Below are 11,266 nucleotides of genomic sequence, written 5' to 3'. Positions count from 1 at the left end.
CGTCCATCAGTGGAGCATGAATCTCCGCTGCCCGAGGTAGATGACGGCGATAATAATTAACCATCCCCAGAAAGCGCCGGAGCTCTTTGAATGACGACGGTCTGGGTAGGTTTAGTATTGTTTGTACTTTCTCAGGGGGCGGTGAAATGCCATCGGCAGAGCCCCGAAAACCAATAAAAGTGACAGTGGGTTGATGTAGCTGCAATTTGTCCTGGTTGGTCTCGATGCCTGCTGCCACGAGAGTGTTCATAACAGTTTGCACATGTTGAATGTTGTCCTCGACAGAGGAGCTGAACACAATAATGTCATCAAAATATGCAAAGCAGAATTTTAGTTCGAATAGCACTTCATTGATGAAGCGTTGCCAGGGGATGAATCGAAACTGGAATAACCTGACTGGGGTGGTGATTGCCGTCTTCTCGATATCTTCAGGAGCCATGGGGACCTTGTGGTAGGCTCGTTTGCAATCAATGACAGAGAAAGTGGTCGCACCTGTGAGGGAACTGGTAAAGTCAGCAATGTTGGGTATGGGGTAGGTGTCCACAATTGTTCGTGCATTTAGTCGACGGTAGTCTCTGCACATGCACCAGGACCCGTCTTTTTGGGTGTCATATGAATGGGCATAGACCAGCTGCTGGCAGAGGATTCAATGACGCCGGAGCTTAGAAGTTCAGAAATCTGCTTTTTGAGGTCGGAGAGGCACTCGGGACAAAGTCGACGTGGTTCACTGGAGATCGGGGGCCTGGCGTGAGGTGAAGCTTGTGAACCGTGCCATTGGTGATGACGGAAATGTTGCTGGCTGCACGGGGGGCGGTTTGTTTACAATGTGTGGCAGGCGGGCCAGGCGAGGCGAGGTCATGGTGTTCGGAGCCACTCGGCGAATCCGACGGGACCCGAGGCAGCGAAGTGTCCCAGGAGTCAACGTGACAAGATGGCCGCCGGTCCGAAGCAGTGGCACCATGGTAGGGTGAGCTTGGTAGAGCTCGTGAAGCGTTAGTGAGTCCATTGTCTGAGGGAGCAGCCTGTGGCAGCACGGTTGTGGGCGAAGCGCTGGGCGCGAGTGCACTGTTTTTGTTGCCAGTGGTGGTTGCACGGCGGCACGCGGGAGCCAAAGTTGCATAGTTTGAGGTGCTGTCTTGATAGCACAGTTGCGAGGGATAGCGGGAGGTAAGCACACGGAGGCTCGGTTGCTGTGACTACAAGCAGATTCGGTGCACTTACTGACCTTGCTTTGTTCTTGCTGCAGTGTCTGTAATTCCTTTGCTGCATTGGAGAGCTGGAGGTGAGCTTTGTGGAGCCAGAGGGAGAGGTCGCAGTTTTCCTTGCATAGGCGAGCGACGTTTTCAAGATCGACAAGGCACTTGTGCATTGTTTCTTGTAATGTCGTCGACAGAGACGAGCATGTACAGATGAGATGAGCCCGGACTGACATGTCACGTGGTGGTATGCTCGATGGACGGGTGATGAAACACGGTGTTTCACACCAAGTCTGGTGAAAGTTTGTGGTGTTGCAGGAAGTCAATACCTAGTATGGGTTCCTCAATATTGCACACTAAAAACGTTCACTCGAGTTTGCAGTTTGCAGAGAGTGAAGTGACGTGGGAGGTCGAACCCGAGCATTGTAGTTTAATTGAATTCACAGCTTGCAGTGAAGTATGATGAGGGTGGATGTTCAACGACACCAAGGACGTAGGCAGCAGCAAAACATCAGCTCCTGTGTCCACCAGGGGAAAGTATGCCGACCAAATGTCTTTAATAAAAATTCATCCGTAATTATCCGATTGTTCCCAGACAGAATGGAGCACTGGGAGGTGCCTGTCATGTTGTGCACAGGAGGCGGCTCCCGGACCTACCTGTGATTGGCGTTTGGGAAGTAGCAGGGTGGTCTGCAGTTCCGTGCTGCCTCACCAAACCATGTGTGGAAGTAACAGTATGGGTAGTGCGCTTGCATTTCCTGCGGAAAGTTCATTGCCAGAGGTGGTGGTTGAGGTCCGGTGGCCACAGCCAGTTTGGTTGCAGGAGAGGGCGTGACCAAGGGTGGAGCTGTTGATGTCCCAGCTGCTTGTTTACTGCATCCCGGAGCGAGCGGAACAGTCAGTACAGTGCGGCCCCAGCCCCGTCCAGATGCGGGACGAGGAGCCTGAACCTGAGACTTGCCAGGTAGGCAGTGGCTGGCGAAATAGAGCGGTGATGCATCATGTAGTTTGTCAGGAATTGTCATTCATTGCTCGACAGGTTCGGGAGACCTCTGAGCCAGAGCAAAGCAGATGTGAGGAGGTAGTGTATCTGACCAGATGGCGAGGAGAGCTGTGTCAGAGAGTAGAGCATCGCTGACCAGGGCTCGTAGCTATCTCCAGAGCTGTGAAGGTTTGTCATTGCTTAGTTGCTCGATGTGGAACACTTGCCATATTGCGGTCTCAGTTGAGCACGCAAGCCGACGTAGAACTGTCTTTTCGGCTAGAGTGTACCGGGTAGCTGAGTCCGGGGCATCAGCCAGGTCAGCAATCAAGTCCTCCTGGTCGTGCAGGTGGGTGATAAGGCACAGAAATCTGGTTGATTCGTTGAGTTTGAAATGGTCAAACACTTCGTCCACAATTTTGAACCAGGTTGTTGCTCTGTCGGCAGCGTTGGTAAGTGTTGTAGAACGTTCATAAGAACAGGTTGTTGGGGCACTGCCTGAAACGAGCTGCTGTTGCTGCAGAATTCCAGGAGAGTGTGTCTCCAAGGTAAGTGGTGACGACGGCTGGTCGGGTGGCAGCGTGAAGGTGACGCGTTGTGGTTGAGCGCGATTCGTCGCGACGCGGACGCCGACACGGATGAGACACCGTAATGTGTCGATTCTGGTTGTGGAAGTTCAACACGTTGTGGGTGTGTTCGGATTGATGTGTCATGGAAGACTGATGCGGATGAGACACTGAGATGTGCTGAGAACAGTAGCGGAAGCTCAACTGGAGCCGGGGCGGGGGCGACAGGTGAGAAAAAGTTCAAAGTTTGAAAACACGTGCCATTCCACAGAAAACTCGACATGCGATCAGAGTCAGAGCCACCTGTGTTGCAGGGAGGCTGCAGAGGTGCGGGCTGTCCAGAAGCAGAGTGAGGAAAATTATGTTGAACGTCGGGCGGAATGTGTGAATGTTCACTGTTCATAGTCACTTCACTCAAAACGGTGTGCGGATAAAGTGAATGTCGTGGCACAAAACACCGAAGCATAGCAGTAGGACGGAGATGGAGGTCAGGCACAGATAACAAGCTATTGTTCCTGTTGCAGGCCAAGGGATTGAAGCAGGAAGGCATGTGCTGATGGTGAACCAAGGCAGGCACGGGCGTGGTCGGATGCTGAGGAGGTTGACCTGTGAAGAAAGCAGTTCCAGCCATGTGGCAGGAATTCGTGTGGTACTGCATGGATTGCAGCATAGCAAACCGTTGTCCTGATGGTGGTAGGTTATCCAGCGAAGCATTTGCAGAAATCGGCATTGATCCCGCACTGCATGGAGATCCATAAAAGGTAACTGTACCGTCGATGAAGGAGGGCACATGTCGTGGGAACAAAGGCATCTGATAGCTGGAGTCATGCACACTCCTAACCTCACTTATTGTTGCAGGCACAGAAACGTCTGGTGAAATCGGCGTAATCGTCGAGTGAGAGGCATCATGTTGCAGTCCTGGTGGGTGTACATCGCCCGCAACACGATGCATGTCGATCACAAAATCCGGGGTTAGGTGTTGGGCCGAATCCATGTTTGATTGTTATGTTGACGTAATAACACGAAAATAACTGACGCGGAGGTCGCGGGCACAGTAAAATGGCGAAAACAGAAGACATTACAACTTGGGGTCACCAGTGAGGTGGATGCTCGGGTGAGTTCCACCAATATACACCTTACAATCTGGAGTTCATTTATTCACCTCTTTACACAAGTAAGGCTTACAAAGAACTGGATGGCAGAACTGAACAAATATTATGTTTAGCTTAGTTAAAAGACAATACTCAGATCGATACTGGTGTTGACCTCATCGGCGCCACAAGTTCATATTGCCAGCAAAGAACAGTCCAAGGAGTATCAGTCTATGGTAATTAAAATCCACCAGAGCAACAACTCTGTAACCAATACGGTAACAACTGCACCATGCACTCCACTATTTGCATCATAACACACAAAAAAGATTGTCAGACCAATCCTGCACCAGATTATTTGTTGGAGTTTGGTGGGATCCTGTCAGAGGACACACCTGACATACAGCACCGTCTGAACAGTGGCCTGATGCCACTGGTAGCAATGTTGTGCCAGTTACTCAGTGTCCACAGTAATGTTGGGAGGTGCCCCTACAACACCTGATACCGGAAATTATTCTGATGGCAAATGTAGCTGAACACAGCATTTACAAGATCTAGAGGATGTGACTCTAGAATTTAGGGAGATCATAGAATATACCAACAGGCAGAGTCTTGTCGTCTAGTCACTTCAAAATGACAAAACATCATTTTGTGAATGGTTGTACACATTTTGTTTTGAAATTAACATTGTTTTTACTATTGAGAAAGGCTGAAGTTGTCAAGAAGCTTCACAATTGTGTTCTGGAATGCACAAGCATACAGCAATTTTTCAAGTAGTTTATATTATTATGTTGGTAAAATGGAGACAGGATGCTATTTATTTATTTACATGTCAAGTTCCATAGGACCAAATTGAGGAGCAAATCTCCAAGGTCATGGAACTTGTCAGTACATGAACTTACAACATAAAAGCAATAACAGATAAAAATAAATGTTCATGAACCTGAAAAAAGTCAGTCCATAAGTTTAAGCAAACGCTATTAGCAATACAATGAGAATTAGCTTAATTTTTCAAGGAACTCCTCGACAGAATAGAAGGAGTGACCCATGAGGAAACTCTTCAGTTACGATTTGAAAGTGCGTGGATTACTGCTAAGATTTTTGAATTTGAGTGGCAACTTATTGAAAATGGATGCACCAGTATACTGCACACCTTTTTGCACAAGAGTTAAGGAAGTCCGATGCAAATGGAGGTTTGATTTCTGCCGAGTATTAACCAAGTGAAAGCTGCTTATTCTTGGAAATAAACTAATATTGGTAACAAGAAACGACAATAAGGAATATACATATTGAGAGACCAATGTCAAAATACCCAGACTCGTGAACAGAGGTCGAACAGCCCGTTTCTGAGCCAAAAATTCCCTTCTAGAATTGGAAGAGTTACCCCAAAACATAATACCATATGACATAAGTGAATGAAAATAAGCAAAGTAGACTAATTTACGTGTTGAAGTATAATTCACTTTTGATACCATTCGAATAGTGAAAATGGCAGTATTAAGTCTTTGAACAAGATCATGAACGTGGGCTTTCCACGACAGCTTACTATCTATCTGGACTCCTAAGAATTTTAACTGTTCAGTTTCACTAATCCTTTGCCCGTTCTGTGATATTGAAATGTCAGGTTTTGTTGAATTGTGTGTTAGAAACTGTAAAAACTGAGTCTTACTGTGATTTAACATTAGTTTATTTTCTACAAGCCATGAACTGAGATGATGTACCGCACTACTTGAAACCGAGTCAATGTTGCACGCAACATCCTTTACTACCATGCTAGTATCATCAGCAAACAGAAATACTTTAGAGTTACCCATAATACTAGAGGGCATATCATTTATATAAATAAGGAACAGGAGCGGCCCCAACACTGATCCCTGAGGCACCCCCCCCCCCCCCCCCCCCACTTGACAGTACCCCAATCAGATCCCACATCACAGCCGTAATCAACATTGTGAAAAATGACCTTTTGCTGCCTCTTGCTAAAGTAAGAGGTGAACCAATTGTGAGCTACTCTCCTTATTCCGTAATGGTCCAGCTTCTGGAGCAATATTGTGAGATCTATAGAGTCAAATGCCTTTGTTAAATCAAAAAATACGCCAAGCGTTCGAAACTTTTTGTTTAGCCAATCCAGTACCTCACAGAGAAAAGAGAATATAGCATTTTCAGTTGTCAAACGACTTCGAACTGTACATTTGATAGCAAATCATGTGATATAAAATGATGAATTAACCATACATTCACAGCCTTTTCGATAACTTTTGCAAACGCTGATGGCATAGAAATAGGTCTAAAATTATCTAAATTATCTACATTATCCCTTTCTCCCTTTTTATAATGCGGCTTTACTACTGAGTACTTTAATCGCTCAGGAAACTGACCATTCCTAAAAGGAAAAATACAAATATGGCTAAATGCAGGGCTAACATGTGCAGCAAAGTACTTTAATATTCTGCTAGACACTCCATCATCATAACCATGAGAGTCCTTAGTCTTCAGTGATTTAATTATTGACTCAATCTCCCTCTTGTCTGTATCACAGAGGCATATTTCAGACGTCAATCTCGGAAAGGCATTTGCTAAGAAATTTATATTATTTCCTGTAGAAACTAAATTTTTATTTAATTCACCAGCAATGCTCAGAAAATGGCTGTTAAATACTGTACATATATCTGATTTACCAGTAACAGAAATATTATTACTGCGAACTGAGTTTATATCATCGACCTTGTGCTGCTGACAAGACACTTCCTTCACAACTGACCATATAGCTTTAATTTTATCCTGTGAATTAGCTATTCTATTTGCATACCACATACTTTTTGCCTTGCTAATAACATTTTTAAGCACCTTACAATACTGTTTGTAATGGGCTACTGTAGCTTGATTGTGACTACTTCTAACATTTTGATATAATTCCCGCTTTGTTCTACATTATATCCTTATCCCACTAGGCAGCCAACCGGGCTGTCTATTACTGCTAGTACCCCGTTTAGAATGTTCTGATGGAAAGCAACTCTCAAAGAGGACGAGAAATGTGTTATGGAAAGCATTGTATTTATCATCTATATTATTGGCACTATAAACATCTTGCCGCTCTTGTTCCTTGACAAGTTTTAAAAAACTCTCTATTGCTGTGGGATTAACTTTCCTATGTAGTTTGTAATTAAATATGACATTGGTTTGAGTACAAAAACCTTTTAGTGTTAAAATTTGTACATCATGGTCTGAAAGGCCATTCACCCTTTTACTAACAGAATGCCCATCTAGTGATGAAGAATGAATAAAAATATTGTCTATGACTGTGCTACTGTTCCCCTGCACCCTAGTTGGAAAACACACAGTTTGCAGCAGATCATATGAATTTAGGAGATCTACCAACATCTTTTTTCTTGCACAATCATGTACAAAATTAATATTGAAGTCACCTCATGTAACTACTTTCTGGTACTTCCTACAAAGTGAATCAAGAACCCTCTCTAGCTTAAGCAAAAATGCTCTGAAGTCAGAGTTAGGGGACCTATAAACAACAGCAATTAGAAGTTTAGTTTCACTAAATTCAACTAATGCTGCACAACTTTCAAATATCTGTTCAGTGCAGTGTCGTGATACGTCTATGGACTCAAATGAAATACAGTTTTTTACGTACAGAGCCACTCCCCCACCCCACAAGGAACTCCTTGAGAAACAGCCAGCTAATCTGTAGCCTGGTTAAGGAAGCCTCTGAATTATCAAATTATTTACGTGGTGCTCTGATATACCAATAATTTCAGAGTTAACATCTATTAGCAGTTCACTAACTTTATCTCTAATACCTCTTATATTTCGATAAAATATGCTAATTCCTTCTCTACCTGGAAACATTACATCCTCTGGAAGTGAGCCCTTAGTTAGATGCACTTCCTTTAAGCAGGTATACCTATCAGCTGACTTCAGTCTAAAAAAGGTGCAGCTCTAACACCAACTACTACAGGAATTTTTCCATGAGTGATACAACTACCACCACCACCACCACCCGCTACACTGTCACCTATGAGCTTAGCCAGCCTCCCCTTCCCATACCTACTGAGGTGCAGGCCATGCCTAGTGAAATCCCATCTACTGATAGACCCAACTGGCACCACTGAGATGTGATCCATGCCCTCCGCCATCAGTGCCCTCCTCAGCCCCACATTAACGTGCCTAACAGCCGCATTAAGGTGAGGCTGATCATGACACTGTAACAGTTGCACGAAATGCACTTTAGTGCCACCAGTTTGAGTAGCTATCTTAACCAAGTCACCACTGACATCATATTCCCCATCCCTATCAAGACTGTTCCCTGCTCCACCCACTATCACTACCTGATCCTCCATCATAAAATTCTTACATAACTCCCCTATGCTTTCAGTCACCTGAGGCAACCCTGCACTAGGCTTCACAATGCTGGTGACCTGGTACTCACTCCCCAACACTTCCTGCAACTGATGGCCCACACCTCTACCGTGGGAACTACCTAGCAGCAGAACCTTCTTTCTGCTAGACTTTGCAACTAACCTAGGCCTCCTAATTGCTGAGGACTGCTGCAAGTTACCTACATCTACGGCTACACGAGGCTCCTCTCCACTCAACTCTGACAGTTGGTCATATCTATTGCATGTATGCAAAGTAAAACTGTCTGAATACCTCCACTTCTTAGCTACCTTCTTGCCGACTGCCAGTTCCCATGCCCCACCACCCTTCACCCTCCTCAACCTATCTAGTTCCTCCTTTGCGCATTGTAACTGCACCTGAAGGGCACAGATCTTACGCTCCTGCTCCTCTATTAACTTGTTTATACTATAGATTCTACATTCCCAGGAGAGGATCTCCCTAAAATGGCCACTGGCTTCCCCATTGCATTCCCCCCAATGAAAATACTTTGAACAAATCCCATACTGTAATGCACTACTCACAAACCTACGACAGAGCGCACACTTTTCACTCATGGTAAAATTTTACAGTTACTGAAAAAAAAAACTACATGTCTACGTTACTAAAGTTCAGTTACACCAGTAGAACTATTTAAGAACTAACAATAGTGGTCTCGAAATTCTCTGCCTACTAAGAAAGCAGCTACTTGTATTAATACTACTACAACACAGCTGATACCAATACCAGCAAAACTTCACAAAATCATTAGCTAAAACCAAAAAATTAAAATGACCACTGTAACACTAAGTGAAGTTAAAACACTGAATGAAAATTTTTACTGAAATATTTCACTAGAAAGAATAATAAACGTCAGTTGAAAACTAAAGCACGAAATTTACTAGTAGACTTCAGCACACTGAAAACTCTATAAAACACAGAGAGTGAACGATTACAAAAATTTAGTAAGTCTTTATTTTGCCACAAACGGCACGCAACACCACTGAAATCTATTAAATTTAATAACTGTATTACAGAGCACAAATAAGTTTGTCAGTACTTAGCTTATAACCACTACAGCTGCAGTGCACGAAGCAAAATGTAAACACACTACTGAGGCACGAGGCTTAGACGAACGACGAAAGCAGACTCACAAATAATAGACCACTCGAGTCAATAACACAGGAGGAAAGACTGAGATTAATGAAAATCCACTAATAAGTTACTTTTACGGCAAATATTAAAACAAATAAACTTTAAAATGAGTAAATGAAGTCTAAAATTTGTAAAATATTAACGAGCTATTTCAACAGCAGTGCAGCACACGTGACGTCACACCAAACATCTGCAGCAACACCTTTTTTTGAAAAGAAGCTTTGCAAATTTCAGTCTGTCGGGCTAGATACATTGAATTAGTGGGGCGCTCACATTGTTTGGCATATACAAAAAGAGCCAAAGAAACTAGTACACCTTCCTAACATCGTGTAGGGCCCCTGTGAACTCACAGAAGTGCTGCAACATGATGTGTCATGGACTCAACCAATGTCTGGAGTAGTGCTGCAGGGAATTGACACCATGAATCCTGCAGGGCTGTCCATAAATCTGTTAAGAGTATGAAGGGGTGGAGACCTCTTCTGAACAGCACATTGCAAGGCATTCCATATATGCTCAATATCGTTCATGTCTAGGGAGTTTGGTGGCCAGAAGAGTGTTCCTGGAGCCACTCTGTAACAATTCTGGGAATGTGGGGTGTCACATTGTCCTACTCGAATTGCCCAAGCCTATCGGAGAGCACAATGGACATGAATGGATGCAGGTGATCAGACAGGATGCTTATGTATGTGTCACCTGTCAGAGTCATATTTAGACTATCAGGGTTCCATACAACTCCAATTGTACATGAGCCACACCATTGCAGAGCCTCCACCAGCTTGAACAGTCCCCTGCTGACATGCAGTGTCCATGGATTTGTGAGGTTGTCTCCATACCCATACATGCCCATCCACTTGATACAGTTTGAAACGAGATTTGTCTGACCAGGCAACATGTTTCCAGTCATCAGCAGTCCAGTGTCAGTGTTGACAGGCCCAGGCAAGGCATAAAGCTTTGTGTCATGTAGTCATTAAGGGTACACAAGTACGCCTTCAGCTCCGAAAGCCCATAACAATGATGTTTTGTTTAAAGTTCACATGGTGACACTTGTTAATGGCCCATCATTGAAATCTGCAGCAATTTTCGGAAGGGTTTGCACTTCTGTCACATTGCACGATTCTCTTCAGTCGTTGTTCCTGTTCTTGCAGGACCTTTGACTAGCCACAGCGATCTTAGAGAGTTGATGTTTTATCGGATTCCCGATATTCACAGTACACTCATGAAATGGTCGTACGGGCAAATCCCTGCTTCATTGCTACCTTGGAGATGCTGTGTCCCATTGCTCATGTGCCAACTATAACACCACTTTTAAACTCACTTAAATCTTGTCAACCTGCCACTGAAGCAGCAGTAAACAATCTAGAAACTGCACCAGACACTTGTTGTTTTTATGTAGGTGTTGCCGACCCCAGTGCCTCTGCCTGTTTACATATCTCTGTATTTGAATACACATGCCTATACCAGTTTCTCTGGCACTTCAGCATAGTATTGTGTCCAAAAGGGACTGTCACACATTCAATATTTACTGTCCAATACTGAGTATTGCACAATAATATTGACTATATGAGTGGTCTTGATGGTTTGCCCAATATATTGAATGAGCTGCAGAGTTTTTAAAGTACTGATAAACGCTCAACGTATTTTGCCATGTAAGGGTAACATTGTGCAATAAATGGCAACTCCTGCCAAGACAAAGAGAAATTCAGTTCATTCCAAATAATTTTTTGATAAGAGCTGAAACAAGTAAATAGCAAAAATTCACAATGTGTGTTGAAGGATGCGTATTAAACCAACATGTTGTATACTTTGAGAAATGAAATTCCTGACTGTTTAGGAAATGCTAGATACGTTGTTGTCCACAATAGCAGAGCAAACTGAGGATCATGGTATCAT

Source organism: Schistocerca americana, chromosome 3, assembly GCF_021461395.2.
Source record: "Schistocerca americana isolate TAMUIC-IGC-003095 chromosome 3, iqSchAmer2.1, whole genome shotgun sequence".
Classification (NCBI taxonomy): Eukaryota; Metazoa; Arthropoda; class Insecta; order Orthoptera; family Acrididae; genus Schistocerca; species Schistocerca americana.
The sequence above is the reverse complement of the archived record's forward strand: the minus strand, read 5'-3'. Positions refer to the sequence as shown.